The 18,516-nt window shown below is 47.7% G+C and overlaps 1 protein-coding gene across 2 annotated transcripts in view; it reads left to right on the forward strand.

Moving 5' to 3' along the window:
* LOC147369572 (uncharacterized) overlaps positions 1-18,516 on the forward strand; it is a 545,146-nt gene that overhangs the window by 99,772 nt on the left and 426,858 nt on the right. The window lies entirely within an intron of this gene.

The raw sequence follows: 18,516 nt of genomic DNA on the forward strand, positions 1-18,516 counted from the left end.
CCAGGACATAATTTTTATGACTGATTTGTTCTGTTACAATTGGTGGACACTTGGTATGTTGTTTTCTTTTTTTCACTTAAAAGACTTTATTATTTTTTTTAATATTTATTTATTTAACTGTGGTGGGTCTTAGTTGCAGCATGTGGAATCTAGTTCCCTGACCAGGAATTGAACTCAGGCTCCCTGCTTTGGGAGCTCAGAGTCTTAGTCACTGGACTACCAGGAAATCCCAAGACTTCATTTTTTAAAAGAAGTTTTAGGTATACAGATAAATGAGCAGAAACTACAGAGTTCACATGTTACCCCTACCTCCCCCCAATTTTTCCTATTATTCACATTTTATATTAGTGTGGTGCATTTGTTACAATTGATGAACCAATATTGATACATTATTATTAGCTAAAGTCCATAGTTTACATTAGGGTTCACTTTGTTATACAAATATATAATGGCATACGGGGCTTCCCCAAGTGGCGCTTGTGGTGAAGAACCTGCCTGCCAACGCAGGAGACTTAAGAGACATAGGTTCAATCCCTGGTTTGGGAAGATCCCCTGGAAGAGGGCATGGCAACCCCCTCCAGGATTCTTGCCTGGAGAATCTCATGAACAGAGTAACCTGGCAGGCTACGGTCCATAGGGTCGAGCAGAGTGAGACACAACCAAAGCGACTTAGCACACATGCATAAAGACATACAGCCACAGTCACAGTATCGTACAGGACAGTGTCACTTCTTTAAAAGTGCCCTGTGTGTTGTCACTCTCCATCCTTCCCTTCCTCCCTGAAAACACCTGGTGAAATGCAGTTTTTTCCAATCAAAGGTATTTGTAGCTCAGCTTCAGAGCTTTTGTAACCTGCTTGAGCCCTTCTCTCCAGCCTTACCTCCTGCCCATGTACTCTGGCTGCCCCATGTTACTCCTGCTCTCTGAAACATACCAGGCACTAAGACATATAAGCGTCCCCTGGCTCGCAGTCCTGGGGGCTGCTCTTCCCACGGGGTACTCTCATATGCCACCTTCTCTCTGACACTTTCCCTGGTCCATTCTCACCTTCCGGCCCTCACAACATAGTCAAGGTCCCTCCTCTGTGTGATTCTTGTGTTAAATTATTCATCCATGCAACAGATATTCAAGGGAGTGCTTTCCACATGCCAAGCAGGGCGCTAGCGCTAAGGATCTGGGAGGGATTTGGGCATAAAGCCCAGCTCACAAATGGCCAAAAGTTCCTTGAAGAAAATAAAACCAACTAACATGATGAAAGATGCCAGTATGGTCAGGGACGGATTCTTGGAGGCGGTGACATTTAAGAACCAGAGAGGAGACTATTCAAGGTAGATGAAATAGCATTTGATGCAGACCTGGTGGAACACTTACCATCACTCACATAGCTGCCTCTCCTACTCTTTGAAGGAAGGGAATAGCCTGGGCAAGAGGTGACCTGTGTGTGCTCAGTGACCAGCCCGGGTCAGGGATGCAGGCAGAACAGGAGGACGGGCTGGGCTTGTAGGGGCTCCCAGCGCACACTCCTCACCTCCCTCTCCCAGCTGGGTGCTAGCAGCTTTGTTTGCTGAAGCAATTTGAGCCCTTGCTACCAAAACCCCAATTACCTGTGAGAAGGCTATTGCCTATTTAAAGAGTTCAAAAGCCCCAGACTTCTCTTTCTTTCTTTTTTATAAATAGCTCGTATCCTTTCACCAACCCTTAAGACCAGGATTTATGGCCCACTTCCCCAGAAGCAGACAGACCAACAGACAGGTTACTTCCCTTGGAGTCCGGGTTCTTACAATTGTGGGATGCTCCCACTTCCTCTTTGCATTTTATGACCTCCTGGCTGGCTAATCCTGCAGTGGGTTACACGGGAAGGAGGTGAACTGTGTGCGGCTGCAGCTGCCTGGGAAGCCAGAGGGCCACGCAGACTCAGGAAAGGGTTGGCAGGGGTGAGGAGCCAGGCAGCTCAGCCCCTTGGCCACACTGGCTCCTCTGGTTCCCAGGACCTTTCTCCAGCAAGACGCCCTGAGCGGAGACCTCAGGGTGATGGGTGCAGGGTGGAGTCTGCCTCAGAGGACAAACAGATAACCTCAGTTCATAATCTCAAGATCTAGTGGGGCGATGTGGCACAATTAAGGAAGAGTCTCGTCACAAAGAAACGTCCCCCTTTCACCTTTAGAACATGGGCATATTCCTTGTCGCCTTTCATTTAGTTCTTACAGGATTCCAGTGAGGTAGGTCTATGACATCCTCACGACAGACAAGGAAACTGAAGCAGAAACTAGGCCCTGGTTGCGCAGCCAAAATATGACAGATCCAGCTTCAGATCTTGGCTTCCAGTGTGAGGTCAGGTGGGGGTGGGGGGCGTCAGAGGCAGCAAGAGCAGTGGGAGGTCAGGAGAAGGAGTGGACATTGGGACAAATGGGTCCGCTTTCAAGAGACCATGAGGAGGGGCTGGATTTTCCAGGAGGGGACTTTGCATGTGGAAAGGTGAAACCGCTGTCAGGGACAGAGATGTTGCCCTGGAGCAGGCTTGGGGAGGCACAGACTTCTGGACATATCTCTGCAGGTCTCTTCCATTGACCTCCGGCCTCTCCTTTTCCACAGCTTTTTCACTAGGTCCTGACATCTCACAGAGAAGGGCGAGGCAGTGATCAGGAGTTGGGCTGTGAGTTTGAATCCCTTGCACCAGCCATGGGTCTTCGATTGCACCTCTCTGAGGTTGGTCTGCAGCACAGCCTGATGACAGTAGGGCTGGAGCGAGCCCAGGGCTCCGCTATGAGAGCTGACACTATATTCTTTCTGGGGTTGTTGCCCCTCCCTCCCTCCCCCAGACAGTGCTTCTCTGTCAAATACAGCTCCTAACCTGTCATTTGTCCTGCTCAAAAACCAAGACTGGATGTGCTGTTTTGGCCCTCAAGGCCCCTTGACCTTTGATCCTAAATTCCCTCCAGTGAGACTTTCTGCAGATGGTCTGAAATCCTCAGGGGATGGGGACATACTATGTGACACAGAGGAAGGAATAGTAGCTTGGGAGTCTAGAAAAACCAGTGTTCAAATCCAGGCTCTTCCAGCAGTCCCCATATGAGGGGCACCTGGCGTCTTAAAATCCAGCAGTCTTGCCTGCATGGAGGGGCCTTCTTTTCTGCCAGCTGCTCTGAGAGCCCAGGACTACAAGGTGCTTCATCTTCTAGAGCATCGTGGGTGCTTCAGTGTGTTACCTTTCCTTCATTTCAACAATAGTCTGTTCATTCCACATCATCTCTGCTTTTACCTGTAATCAGGAGACTCACCAGTAGAACTGGCACCACGCCCCCTCCACCTAGGTGGCTGGGCTTCCCAAGGGTGAACCTCAAGCCTGTCTTGCTCATCCCAGATCCTGGCCTGACAAGCAGTCAGTGCTCAGTAAGTATTTGTTGGATGAATTAATTATTGAAGAGAAGCCCTGAGCGCTGTGCTCAGTGTATGGAGGCATGTGTGAAACACGTGTTACGAATCTTAAAGGCCTCTGAAAGTAAGCACGTGCTCATAGAAGTAGGCTTGGCAGGTACCTTACAGCCATGGCGCCTGAACCAGTGTGCTTGCAACAGGAACGGGGACCCCTTGTGTGGGTGGCGGTTCTCAGTTCGGCCCTGGACCTCCTGGCTGGGCGTGCCTCTCCCTCTGGGGAAATGAACTAACATATGACAGTGCCCCTACCTTGTCCTCTGTCCTTGGCATTTTACAGGCGCCGTCCCTCTTAATCCCAACAACTGTGTAAGGTGAAAATTATGATCCCCACTTTACAGATGAGAAAATCAAGACAAAGGAAGGACAGAAGTTCGTTCCGATTTCCCAGTCAGTGGGTGGTAAAGCTGTGCCAACCCCTGAGCCCATATTCTTTGGACCAACTACTCCCTCCTTCCTGCCTCCGCCCAGTGAGCCCGCTGTGGCTTTCAAACTGTGTATCTTTCGTCCTTTTCTTGGCACCCGTTTCCCAAGCTAGCAGGACCATTTTTGAAAGACCAGACCAACCCATCAGAGTTTCTTTCCAGCCTCGGACAAGTCCAAACTGCTCTGTGTGCTGGGTGCTGGCAGCGCTCAGGCGCGCGCTTCCGACAGTCCCCGAAGGGGGTTGAAACACAGGGCAAGTGGAAACTTCCCCCAACATGGTGTTCAGAGATGGAATTTTTTTCTCTCTTTCCCAATTTTGAAACCGTCAGGGATCGGGGCTGCTCTCTGGATGGGGCTCCTCCGGGCTGGATGATTTATTCATCAGGTGGCTTTGGTGTACACATTCTTCCACAGGAATTTGTCGTAGAGGGAAGTAGCGATACGAGGAGTCCCAGGGGCCTTGTGTCCCCATCGGCCCCTCAACCCTCACCCAGAGGTGAACAGTGACAGTCCTCTGGCTCTGCACCCCCACCCAAGCCGGGTGCTTGGCTGCCAAAGCGATAGCATCTGGGCAGCAGGAAACAATTAGCTGCCGTTATATTATTTAGGCTGGAGCCAGAGCGAGGCTGGGGACTGGGTGGGAGATTTGCAAGGTTATTAGCGCTCTCCTTCTCTTTTACACACAAATGTACACTAATCCCCTGGAGCCTGGGGTTGGCTAAGTCAGTAGTAAGGTCAAGTTTGGTTTCCTTCCTTCCTTCCACGTTGAATGCTAGCTTTATCACTTGAATGTCAATTTGCTGAACGCCTCAGTTTCCTAATCTGTAAAATGGCAACATTTATAGTGCCGTGTGAGTTTGTTATGAGGCTCAAATGAATGAATCCATTTTAAGTGTTTGGCACCTGGCCTGGCCCATAAAAGGGACAAACTAAATGTAAGCTTTCACTATTACTGCTGTTGACTTAGCGAACAGTAATCATGAGCCTCCCATGTGCCGTGCACTGTGCTGGGTGTCAGAGAGGCTTCACGCCTTCCAGTAACGTCCAACTAGTAGGAGGAGATGATGGCATATTAAATAACCAATTACAACACAGAATGGCAAGCAAAAACACAGATGGAACATGGTATTAGGACGTATATGCCAGACAATTTTTGGAGATCATTACTTATTTCGTCTAATCTTCACAACAGTCTCATGGGGCTGGAACTTTTTTTTTTTTCCTGCACTTTTTGAATGCAGGAACTGAAGTACAGAGGAGTGGAGTCACCTACCCAAGGCCACCCAACTGTTGGAAGTAAGACTATTGAATAGGAAGCCAGGCAGACTCGCCTGGGTGCCAGAGGGGTGCCTGGCCCACCTGGGCAGAAGAGGCTGCGTGGAGAAAAAAATGTCTCAGTTGACCTGGAAGGTCCAGTAGGCCAGGAACACCAAGCAAGAGTGAGCATCGGCAGGGGGAGCAGCATCTGGGGCCCCTTCTGCTTGGGGCTCACCCTGCTGTGGAACGTTCAGTGCTCGGCCAAGTTACCTTTGGCTTTAAAATGGAAGCTCCACTTAGTAATACAATGATTTGATGACTGAACAAAAGGATGTGCAGTGTGTAAAGTGCCTGTCACAGTGTTAGGGTGCTTCAGTGCTCAGTCAGTTCATGTGTTCATTCAGTCATTCATCCATCCATCCAGCATGTTTTTATCAAGTTCCTACCATGAGCCAGGCACTTTCCTGGGCGTTTGGAATATAGTGGTGAAAAGGACACCCTCCTTGTCCTCATAGAGCTTACAGCCTAGTGGGCAAGAGAGAAGACAAACAAGGGAACAACGTATGCATATGTAATACAAGAGCAGGTAGTGGTGAAATACAAAATAGGCTAAGGGGAGGCAGGAGATTGAAGGGGGGACTATTTTGGGCAGGGAGGTCTGCTGAGGCCTTTCTGAGGAGGTGATAATTAGGCCAGGACCTGAATAATGTGAGGGAATGAGCTATATAGATGTCTGGGCAAAAGGCTTTTTGGACAAGGGACCGGCAAGTGCAAACGCCCTGAGGCAGAGCATGCTTATTGTGAAGGAAGGCCAAGTGGCAGGAAGGAAGTGAATAAGGGAGGGGTGTTGGAGCAGATACAGTCAGGGACAGATCATGTGAAGCCTTCAGGGCCAGAGTGAGGCTTTTAGATACTGTTTTAATGAACGGGAAGCCACCAGGGAGGATCTGAGCAGAGGACTGACTTCTGGCTTTGTGCTGGGTGGTAGGTACGTTCCATGACTTCCCGTAATACCCAGTGTAGCGGAAAGAGATGACTCTTAGAAAACTAGTTACCATACAGCATGATGAGGGAAATGATAGATCGTACTACTAAGCCTTACTGTGTGCCAGACACTCTTATTTCATTTACTCTTCACAGCAGTCTCATGAGGCAGGTCTGATTATTTTCTGTCTTGTTTAGAGGCAGACTGAAGTGCAGAGCAGTGGAATCACCTGTCCGAGGCCACCCAGCTGGTGAGTCTCCTCAGTCAGTTCCCTCTGGCCACTACACAAAGGGTCAGTGGACTAGAGAGGCCACAGGAGCGACGGAAGCCGCTGCAGCAATTCAGAGGAAAGAGATGATAGGTGGCTTGGGTGGTGGGGGGGGGGCTGGAGGCGGTGACAACAGACCAGATTCTGGGTATATTTGAATATAAACCAATATGATTTGCTGCTGGAGCATCAGATACGGGGTGGGAAATCAAGAGAGACGCCAAGACCGAGCCTAAGATTTTTGGCCGGAGCTATTGGGTAAATTAAATATTTACTGAGATGGGGAAAGCTGCAGGAAGAGCAGGTAGGGAGAGAAAGTCAAGGCTTTGGCTTGCTTCATATGTGTAAAAATACATGTTTACTGAAGGAGGACACTGTCTGCAAAACGTCCCATATCCGCCCTTCCCACACTCTTTTGTTACCTTTGAGGAGCATCTGTCATTGAAATGATTGGAAAGTGCTCTTCAGTCAAGTCCTTTTCACACCATCCACCACCCCAGGGTTCCAGAGAGAGAGAGACCCATCCCATGTGACCTTCTCACTTTGCTTTTACACCTTTCATTTTGTTTTGGCAGCTTTGACCTGAAGAGAGCAATTTCAACTCAACTTGTGCTCAGGGTCAAGGGGAGGCATCTTGCCTTGAATTCTTTCCCTGGCTTCCCCTGGGCCCCCACCCCTAAGCATTTTTTTTTTTTTTTTGGTCTGTAGATTATAGTCCTGTTGGCCTTGGGGCAAGGTGGAGGTGGGTTGGGGGTCTGTGGGGCTAGAAAGTGTGAGTCTCCCCAAACCCCTGCAGCTGTCAGAGGAAGCCTGGGTGATTCAGTGAGCGAAGGGGCTAGCATTAGGAAGGAAAATAGCATGCAGTGGAGAAATTTCTATCTGGGCCATTTGTCTGTGGCCCCCTCCTCACCACGGAGGGTGACCCTGAGGGCTGGCAGCCTCTCCTGCCTGGGGGGTGGGTGGTGACTAAATTGTGAAGAACTGGCTGTCTAGTTCATCTCCGGCCTGTTTTATTTGGGCAGTTCCTGCAGATTTCTTTGACTTTTCTTCGTGGTGTGTGTGTGTGGATCAGGTTCTGCAGGTATCTCTTTGACTTCCCTTTGTGGTGTGTGTGTGTGTGTATGTGTGCGCGTGTGTGCGCTTGCATGTCAGGCCCAGGTCCTGGGACGGCCAGTGAGTGAAGACCATTTATCTTGAGGCTCAGTTCTTAGATTTCTCACTGGGTTTCAGCTCAAACATGCCTTCCTCAGTGAGGCCTTCCCTGACTACTCTCTGGGTCATTCTCCACCAGGTCCCCCGATTTCTTTTCCCAGAAGCACTTTTTACTCTTTGAAGTGATGTTGACCATTTCTCTCAGACGGGGTCTTCATCTGTCTTTCACTCTGTACTTGTGAGAACCATGACAGTGTTGTGGGTGACTAGCCCTGGAGCCCAGGCCTGTGCCTGCACGTGTGTGGCCCTTGGTCACCGCAGGGGACGGCAGAGTCCTGGGGCAGGGCCATTCGCCAGGCACTGCCCCCTCCTCTGTTGGCACTCCGCTTGCTGTGTGAGAGGACCCTGTTAGGACTGTGGCACAATCATTACCCTTAAGGCGGTGGGGAATCTGAGGTGAACATTAAGCTCAGCTCCCAGCATAAGGCCCAGGCAGTGATTTAGGGACCCACTAGGAGAGGAAGCCCCTCTGCCCCACGTCTCCCCTCAGGACTCCTGGACTCCAGCTCCCTGTGTTTCTCTCTGGTTCTGGGCTCTGCCTGTCTCTTCCCGAAGCTCTGTGTCTGTGATTCCCTCTGCTTCTCTTTCTTCTTCCCCCATCCCTCTTTCTCTCCCTCTCCTCCTTTCCCTCTTTGTTCTGCCTTCTTTCATTTACTGAATTCTTCCTCATGGTAAATGCTGGTCACACAGACTGTCACTGACCCCTTACAAGAGTCCACGTAAGACAGATTTTTATCATGCCCATTTTTCAGATGGGGAAATGCAGGCTTAGGGAGACTTGGTGACTTGTCTGTTCCCACAGCCAGCGTGTGGTCCAGGCGGGATTGGAATCCAGGTCCTCTGGTGTTTATATCTGTGCTGTGTCATGGTTCTGACAGATAACCAGTGCTACCCTGTGAGAACATGGGGACCTCAGGCCCACTGCTCCAACAGGCTTCTAAGCACAGAAAGAGAAAGAGTGAGGGAGACGAGGCTGGGCAGGCTGAGGAGGGTCTGGGGGGGTAGGCTGTGAGGTCGTACCCTGCAGTCACCCTCCAGGCACACTGCGCGTCTGAGCGCTGCCCGAGGAAAGAAGTGAGGAGCCCCTTGGGTCTTGGGCTAGGTGCTGCCTGCCAGCCAGTGTGGGTTATTTATAATCCCAAGGCCAGAGCAACTGGGAGAAGTTAAAGCTGGAAGGGGAGAGGCAGCTAAACACAGCCTCCACCAGTTCATCTGTGACAGATGTGAGAGGCTAACTCCAGCAGATCCTTTTTTGGAGGGAAGTGAGTGGTGAGGGCAGGAATAAAATTCTCTTCTTATTCAACCTACTGGGAAAATGAGCTCTCCAAACTTCAGCAGGAGGATAGAATGGCCAGGATGGGTCAAGCGCAACCATGATCTCCCAGACTGCATTTTCAAGAGGAGTCTGGGACAACCTTGGAAATAGCTACTCCCCAGCTCTTCTGGCAAGTAGAAATTATTGTTAGAGAGGGAGGGAAAAAAATGCACCTAATGCATTACGCTCCTGGCCTGTACCACTCAGGTGACCGGTGATGGTTATTTACAAGGCTGGCTTATTCATGGCCACTGAAGCTAGGAGAGGCAGGATGGAGACAGGATCTAACAAACGAGTTATTTATATCTACACCCCCCCCCCCCCCCCCCGACCTCAGAAGGAAAATTCCCATACTTAGGCATTCCTAGATGGCCTGCGACACAGGATATTTAAAGTAACAATGGGCCAAATTCCTGCTCACATTTTTGGCTGTGCGCCAGTCTGAAAGTCCGCATGAGAGAGACTTGTCCGGGCTGGGTAGCTTTAGCGGGATGGGGGGGAAAAAAACTGTTTCTATTTCGAGACTTATTTAAGATCTGACTTCCCCCCTCCTTCCTGGAATTACGAGGAAAACATGAATTAGAGACAACAATCCATGTAATATACTCTGGAAGATTTTAGGAGCTCTGAGGGTACCCCCATCTTGAATAAAGCGAGGATGTTAAACAAATGAATAGGACACACTTTGAAAAACGCTTGAGCTCCTCCTACATTTCTTTACCTGGGGTTGGAAATAGCCACTACCTGTGGGCAATCTGATAGCCAAACTCTGAATGCTGCAACAATTGTGTGCAGCTGGATGGACATGGCTATAAAACAGTCACTGGCACATTTAAGTTATGACCCTGTGGCATTAGTTTCAAGGAAACCCCAGGAAGAGCTGAAAATGGTGACTTCTTGTACTTACACAGTTGGAAGTTACAGTTGACTTCTTATAGCCCCTCCGAAGCCTATGATATGTCTAAGCACCAGCCTTGTAAAGAAGTAGAAAATCTACAAGCTCTATTAGCAAGGATGCCTTTGACAGCAAATCACAAAAATTACCCAGCTCAGACTGGCTTCAATTATATGAAAGTGGGACTTCCTTGGTGATCCAGTGGTTAAAACTCTGAGCTTCCCAACGTTGTGTGGCAGCCTGGATTGGAGGAGAGCTTGGGGGAGAATGAATACATGTGTATGTATGGTGAGTCTTTGCTGTTCACCTGAAACCATTACAGCATTGTTTGTTAATCGGCTATACCCCAATACAAAATAAAAAGTTTAAAAAATAAAAGCAAACAAAAAACCCCTCCTAGCTTCCAATGCAGGGGTGTGGGTTTGATCCCTGGTTAGGAAACTAAGATCCCACATGCTGCATGGCCACAATATATGTATATATACTTCATATACATATATGAGTATGAAAATTTTATTCACTTAGATAAAACTTCAGGTAGAATGACTTCAGGACTGGCTAATTAGGCTGCTCAGTGATGTCAAAAAGGACCCAGGTTTTTTCCCTGTTTTCTCTCTGCCACCCAATTTCTGGCCTTTATCCTCAGGCCACCTCTGTTCATGGTACCAAGAAGGCTGCTATTTCAGTGTCATAAGACACTACCGTATTTTCCTTTCTTCTTGGTTTGTCATTTTAACAATGAAGAAACTTCCTAGATTTCCCCTCCCATCCTATTGGTCATTTCTGTATTACTTGTTCATTCATGAACAATTCACTAGCTAGGAGACTGGGGTCAACATAATTTGATTACACTCCTTAGGGCTTATCCGTGCAGCTGTAACAGTTACTTCTGCCTGAACCCTGGAAGAAATCCAAACAAGAACAGGGAATTGATATCAAGGTGTCTGCCTCATTAGCTATGAGAGCAAAACTTTGGAAGTAACTTAAATGTCCATCAATAGAAGATGGGTTCCTTTGTAAAGAGGGAAAAATGATAATCAGTATGCCAAGAACTGTTTAGACCTGCAGATACAGCAGTGAATAAAACTACTCTTGACGGGGGGAAGACAGATAGCAATAAGTACATGAACACATATGTGTATAATTGCAAATTAAGCGCAGTGAAGGAGAAGACCAGGACAAGAGACAGCCCAGGAAGTCCTCTCCGAGGAGGTGACAGTTCAGCTGAGAGAAGAGACAGGTGAGCCATGGAAGAATATTTTAGCAGAAGCAAGAGGCAGTGCAGGGGTTCAGGAGCAGGAAGCGGCTTCTTGGGGTTGAGAGACAACAAGATAAGGGTGGGAGGGCTGGATTAGGTAGGATCTTGTGGGCTTTGGTAAGGAGTTTGGTTTTCATTCTAAATTAAGTGGGAAGAAACTGAAGATTTAAAAGTACATATTCCTTTTTAAAACTTTATTTTTTAAAAATTAATTTTATTGAAATAAGTTGATTTACAATGTTGTATTAATTTCTGCTCTACAGCAAAGTGATTCAGTTATACATACATACATACATACATACTCTTTTTCATATTCTTTTCCATTATGGTTTATCACAGGATGTTATAGTTCCCTGTGCTATTCAGTAGGACCTTGTTATTTATCCATTCTATATATAACAGTATGCATCCGCTAATCCCAACTCCCAGTCCATCCCCTCCTTCCCCCTTGACTGTTACAAGTCTGTTTTTTATGTCTGTGAGTGTGTTTCTGTTTTGTAGATAAGTTCATTTGTGTCGTATTTAAGATTAAACATTTAAGTGGTATCACCCGGTATTTGTCTTTTTTCTGACTTACCTCACTTAGTATGATGATCTCTAGGCTCACCTGTGTTGTTGTAAGTGGCATTATCTCATTCTCTTTTATGGCTGAGTAATCAGTCCACTGTATATATGCACCACATCTTCTTTATTCATTCATCCGTTGATTGGACATTTAGGTTGTTTCCATGTCTTGGCTCTTGTGAATAATGCTGCTATGAATATAGGGATGCACGTATCTTTTTGTATTATATTTTTTGGGGGATATATGCCCAGGAGTGGGATTGATGGGTATATGACAACTCTATTTTTAGAAAAAACTTTGTATTTTGAAATAATTTTAGATTTACAAAAGAGTTACAAAGATAGTACAGAGAATTCCTGTATTCTTCACCCAGCTTCCTCTAATGTTAACATCTTACATAAATCATGGTAATTTATCAAAACTAGGAAATTAACATTGGTATAGGAAAGTTATGACCAACCTAGATAGCATATTGAAAAGCAGAGACATTACTTTGCCAACAAAGGTCCGTCTAGTCAAGGCTATGGTTTTTCCAGTGGTCATGTATGGACGTGAGAGTTGGACTGTGAAGAAAGCTGAGCGCCGAAGAATTGATGCTTTAGAACTGTGGTGTTGGAGAAGACTCTTGAGAGTCCCTTGGACTGCAAGGAGATCCAACCAGTCCATTCTGAAGGAGATCAGCCCTGAGTGTTCTTTGGAAGGACTGATGCTAAAGCTGAAACTCCAGTACTTTGGCCACCTCATGTGAAGAGTTGACTCGCTGGAAAAGACTCTGATGCTGGGAGGGATTGGGGGCAGGAGGAGAAGGGGACGACAGAGGATGAGATGGCTGGATGGCATCACGGACTCAATGGACGTGAGTTTGAGTGAACTCCAGGAGTTGATGATGGACAGGGAGGCCTGGTGTACTGCGGTTCATGGGGTCGCAAAGAGTCGGACACGACTGAGCGACTGAACTGAACTGGTAATACTCTTTATTCAGATTTCATCAGTTTTTCTACCATGTTACATGTCTCCTGTTTTTCCTAGTATGTGAAAATTTCTTACTCTTTCCTTCTTTTTATGGCCTTGACATTTTGAAGAGTACCTATCAGGTATCTCATACAATCTCCCTTAATTTGAGTTTTTCTGCTGTTTTCTCATGATTTGACAGAGTTTATGAATTTGGGGACGAATAGGAGAGGTGACAGGCCTTCTCTTCGTGTGATTTCAGAGAGTATATGACATCAATGTGACTGTAACTGGTGATGTTTAACCTTGATGACTCGGTCAAGTGGCATCTGCTAGGTCTCTCGCTGCAGAGCTACTGTTTTTCCCTTTCCATGCTCTATTGTTTGGAAGCCAGCAGAAGGAGGAGCTGGACGGTTTTAAGGGCAGTGGCAAGAAAAGATTGGATAAATGGCTGTCATTGTGGAATACAGGTCTCTAGTACAGACCTGGAGCTGTCAGTGAAAGTTGTGTATCTTAAAGACGATTGCCTTTCACATTACCCTTCAGTTTATTTTCATGGCCATCTGTAGGGTGAACGCTGTGCCATCTAGGATTCTGCACTATGTGAGAGATGCTCCACTTGGCAGTTCTTCTGAAGAGAGAGGACTTTGCTGTGTCTCCCAGTGGATTGCCCTGTGCACAGCCCTGCCACCCAGTTTGCCCCATCACACACACACACTCATGGGCCCATGAGGCTCCTGTTTTTAACCACTGGCCTCCTTGGGCAGGATGAGCAGAGAGTGTGTCGAGTGTGGTTTAGTTAAGGTTGGGTGGTTGGTGTGGAGAGCAGTGCATATGAAAGGGAAGGTTGGAAGAGGAGGTGGTGAGGCAGAAAATAAAACGACATGTAATATCAGCTATTAAAAATCAGAAAGTGGAGTGGTGGAGGTATGATAGAGAGTCCAGGTGTGTGTTGAGTGAAGAAAGCATTTTGCAGGAACAGCTTTATGCAGTGTGATCCCATGTATGACTTTAAAGATGGAAGGATAGTCCCTAGCACATAGTAAACACTCACTGTTTGTTGAATGAATGAATGGTATACAGCAAAATGTTAAACTGACACTGGGAATGGGGCGGGGGGTGAGTTTTTCCCCGTTATATTTTCTTTTTTTTTTTTGGCAACATTCATGTTATTTAAAAAAAAATTAAGTACCACCTTGATTTTCCCCTTGAATCTGATGAGTAATAGTTCTCAGCTGGCCTGGTTTGAGTGGTGTATATTTAGTACTGACCCTTAATAAATGCTTTTGGTAACCATACCTCTTCTAGAAGGGCCAGGAGAACCCAATAGCTTAAGTTCCTAAACTGACTTCCTTTTTCCTTCCTTGGGGTTGTTCTGTCACAGGCAAGTGATGAAGGGAGCAGAGGACTGGGAATTTGCCAGATTCAGTTTTGCAAGCTACTGGCCCCAAAGACCTTTGCATTCCACAAATGATCCTACAGCATGTAGCCAGGGCTCAGGCCTCTTCCCACACATCAAACATCCCCATAATCCACTGACCAGACACCCTCTTCCCAGTGTCCAGGGATGGGAGCACAGGTAGGAAAGCAGGGGCTCTGGAGTCAAGCCTGTGTAACCTTGGGCATATGACTTCACCTTCTAGAGCCTCAGTTTCTTCACCTGTAAAATGGGTCTAATAGAAGTATAGGCACAGAGTGAGGATGAAAAAAATGGGTCAAAAGCACTTGGTTGGCATCAGGCCTTAAATACTCAAGTGTCAGCCACCAGAGGTAAAAGCTGGTCCTGTCGTTCACATCATCCTGGGTATGAGGTGGAAATCCTCCATCCTCTCACAAGGCTGGCTTTGGGACAGAAATAAAGCCTGAGGCCACTTGTCCCTTCCCCTTTGACTCTCCTTTTGGTATATCATTAATTAATTAACACATTTAACAAATATTTATTGACTGCTACTCACATGCCAGATGCTGTACTGGAAGCTTCCCAAGGGGTGTGGTGTGTATGGAAACGCTGATCCCCAAGCTTGGGGCAGTGGGTGTGGCTGGGGGCGGACAGAGGCCTGGACTCTGGAGTGCTGCCAGTCACCAGCAAGCGACCTGCTGCTTTACCACAGTGGACAGTTTCTAAGTGCGCCGTGACAAAGGCCAGGTGGTGCTGAAGTCGAGAACAAGAAGCCTCAGAACAAGAGCTCGTCTGCTGGGGGGAACAGACAGGCTGTGAACAGACAGGTGGGAAGAGGTGGGAAGAGGTCATCACAACACTGCATGTTGCAGGAGTGTCAGGAAGGAGCCCAGTAAAGACCAGAGAGGAGCAGGGTGAGACGGAGTGGGGAGGTGTGGTGCTGATAGCATCATTGCTGTTGCTATCACTGTGGGGAAGTTTTTGGTAGAAGATACTATAGATTGGTACATAAGTGCTTGGAAACCACAATTTCCTAGGGAGACAGAAAGCCTGGCTCCTCTTCTTGGCTTTGCAGCTAACCTGTGGTGTGACTTGGACAAGATGCACTCAGGATCTCACCCATATGATGGAAGTGGGTGGATTGGACCAGCGATTCTGAACACTATAGTGGGTCATATACTCCTCAGAGAAGCTGGAAACTGTCTCTCAGACAAAAAGCAAAAATACACAGAAATTTACCTACAGTGTCAAAGGGCTCCTTTTACCCCCTCCTCCACCTTCAAATCCTAGGTGAAAAATCTCCAGTTTCCATGACCTCAGATATCCTTTCTGGCATTATGACTCTGACACCTATGCCTGAGAGACATGCCTGGAGGGTAGGCATCCTTAGGAAGCCTTCTAGATGGGGGTTGGGACATCTTGTCTTGGGTTCAACTGCCCAAGGAGGCCAGTCAGACTTGACACCAGCTGGCATTAGGAACGGAGAGCCAGGAAGATGATGTGAAAAAGAGAAGCAAGATTGGGCTAAGGGACATCAAGGTACAAACACCATGATCAGTGCCAACTGGCACTCAGTGCAGGGGATTTGGACAGTGAAATGGGTGGGGGGATGCTGTGCGAGAGTGAGGGGATCCTGCCCAGTTTGCAAAGTGTAATTAGTTGCCTTTCAGCTCCAGCCATCTGCTGCCACAGGCGATGGGGGGCCCAGAGCAGTCAGTGCTTTTTGTTTTTCATGAGAAGTTTTAGATCTGGCTTTGGAAGCCTCTTCATTTTCAAATAACAACCAAGTTTCTGAAAACACTGTGAGCCACTGTCTGATTTCTTGCCTATGTGATCCATGTGTCTAGGCTACAGATGGAGGAGACACTGAGGCTAAGGGGAGAGAAGACCGAGTTCTTATACTCTCTACTCTTCTATGAACCATGTTTCTGCCTCTAAGATAATGAGTAACAACATTAGTGCTGCGCACAATCACCGTCAAACCCGCCAAGTGTCATTAGAAGGGCAGTGACCCTCCCAAGGTCACAAGAGAGAAGGTGGCAGAGCAGGGACCCGGGCAGTGGGACCATAAGGCTCAGCTGCTCTTCTCCACACACGGTCCTAAGGGGAGGGGTCTGCGGAAGTGGCAGCCACTTCTCAGAGAGCCCCAAGGCCCTGGCTGTGCCCACTCTGGGAAACGGCTCCACCTGGATGGACACTAGTTCTTTAATCCGATTAGATCCGGCACCTCAGAGAGCCTTGGTAATCCAGGGCTGGCTGGAGCATTGCCTGGAAACTCGTCAAGCAGTGGCCTCGGGTTGGGAGGAGCTCTGCTTAGAAACATGGGGGTCCCCAGCCCTGCTGCCTTATGCATCCACCCGGGCAACTGTGGCTCCTTGGTCTGTGCCTTCTTTGTGCTTTGCCCCTGGAAACCCAGAGAGGGGGCCTGCGCCCTTAAATCATGTGTATGCATCTCTCTGCACACAGCCGCGGCAGCCCCACCCACCCACAAAGCCACCAGACCACACTTCTGAATTATCTGGGGCAACTTAAACTCCCCCCTCACCCTGTTAAGATTCTTGCCTCTGGCCACCACAGACCAAGTAATTCCACAGGTTGGGGAAGCAATTCTCTTTTGATTGCAGAGGAAATGAGAAAGGCTGGCCAAGAGCAGTGTTGGGAGGGTTGTTACCATGTGGTGTGGTGACGCAGCATCCTTCCTGAGATCTGTTTGAGGGGGCCTCAGTATTTTATATGGGATGTTGTGAAGTGATGCTTAGACCCAGGTTCCAGTCCAATCTCAACCAGTCTATGTAATCTTGTTTAGATACTACCTATCCTATTGACTTCTGTAGAAGCACATGGTGGGGGGGTGGGTGCGGGGATCCTAGGAGAGGTGCTATTTAGGGAGTGTTTGAAAGTTAAGAGTAGGCCCTTAGCATTCAGTACACAGGCTGTGGGGGAAGGCCTACCACTTATCAGCTGTGTGGCCTTGGATGAGTGACTTAGTCTCTCTTGAGCCTCAGGGGTTTCTTATCTATAAAAGGAGACTGATTATATCAACCTATTTTGATTGTTTTTCAAGATTGTAAATGATAATGCAGCTCAGAAGCAATAGCTTTTGTAATGATTTCCTAAGGCCACTTGACCTCTATAACTCTGAAGGCTTTCTAGAATACTGACTCCAAGTAGAGCATCACCTGGAGCTCTTCTCTTGCTTTGTCCTTGGTGGATCTTCTGTTCAGAGTCTGAAGCCACTCACTCCTTCCTTCCCGAAGCCCAGTGAGAGAAAAGCCAGTTGGGAGACTGGTTACCTAGTCTCTTCAGGTACGGGGAAGAAAGAGGGTAGACCCAAGGGAAAAGGCAGGGGAGGAAGGGAGCAGGGAGGCTTCCAACCTTGCAACAGTTAAATGTTAATATAGGTGTCTGCATAGGAAGTGTCTTCTAATGACAGAAGGAAACGAGGGAGTTTTTCAATCATCTCCTGCTTAACAGATACAGATGTATTCATAATTACCCCTTGCCTCGGGCCTTGAGGCCCAGGTGGGCTCCAGAAGGCCTGTGTTCCTGCCAGACAACAGTCCTTAAGGAACGTCATGTAGACAATTGGAATGCCGTTTATCGTGCAAAACACAATAAAACCCTGAGCTCTCTTCCTGTCTCAGAGACCCATAAATTATGAAAATTATACCTGCTCCAGGCCATGGACATATTGTTTTATTAAAGTTCCGATGAATAAACTTAGGGCTCTGAAAAATGTCCTCTTGGCTTTCATCGGGCACACACCTCCAGCACTGAGCTGTCTGCTGGGGTGCATTCAACGAGTTCACAACCCAACTTGGCGAAGTTAAGCTGATTTCAAGGTGCAGTTTCAACAGGCTGCAGGGGCCAGCTGGGGAGCTACAGAAGGGGCTCAGGGCCTCCTGGCCTGATGACATGAATTGTCCAAGGGGTTCTTGTTTTCTGCCATCAGCGTGGGGACTCCCCCTTGTCCTCACTATTCTCTTTTTTTGGAATGAGCTGAGGCTTGTGGTGCCGTCACATGAGGTGTGTGGTTATGGATGTGGAGAGAGTTGAAATCCTTCTCTATTTTTAAATTTAGTTGCTGGGGAGTCTTTTTAGTCCATCCTGTGCTTCTGCCCCAAACTGAGTTGCTAAACCTTCAGCTCTCCCTTTTCCCATCTACCCTTCAACCGTGACAGGCCTGACCCTCAATTTCTGCATCTTGAAGAAGTAACTAACGATGGTATCAGTCAAGTATGTTCAAGACTTGGCAAAAAGGAACCATTCACTATATTCTAAGCATTGTTACTGCCCCAAGTCATTTCATAACTGGGAGCCAAGAGGAACAGGACCAGGAGAGGAAAGATGACGAAGGCACGGGCAGGGCTTTTTCTCTGGCCACCAATTTTTAAGAAATAAGCTCACATTTGTTTAGCTTGTTTCCTCAAGAGGTTTTGGGTGGGTGAGACAAACCCAACATCCTGTATAGGTTTCTGTTATTTTTAATCTCTAAATTGTAGAAACAAAACCAGGGGCAGGCCTGCCCTACGCTTCCACCTATCAAGACACCA

The sequence above is a fragment of the Bos grunniens genome, chromosome 7, assembly GCF_055505025.1.
Source record: "Bos grunniens cultivar Pamir isolate PY7600 chromosome 7, Bosgru_T2T1.0, whole genome shotgun sequence".
Classification (NCBI taxonomy): Eukaryota; Metazoa; Chordata; class Mammalia; order Artiodactyla; family Bovidae; genus Bos; species Bos grunniens.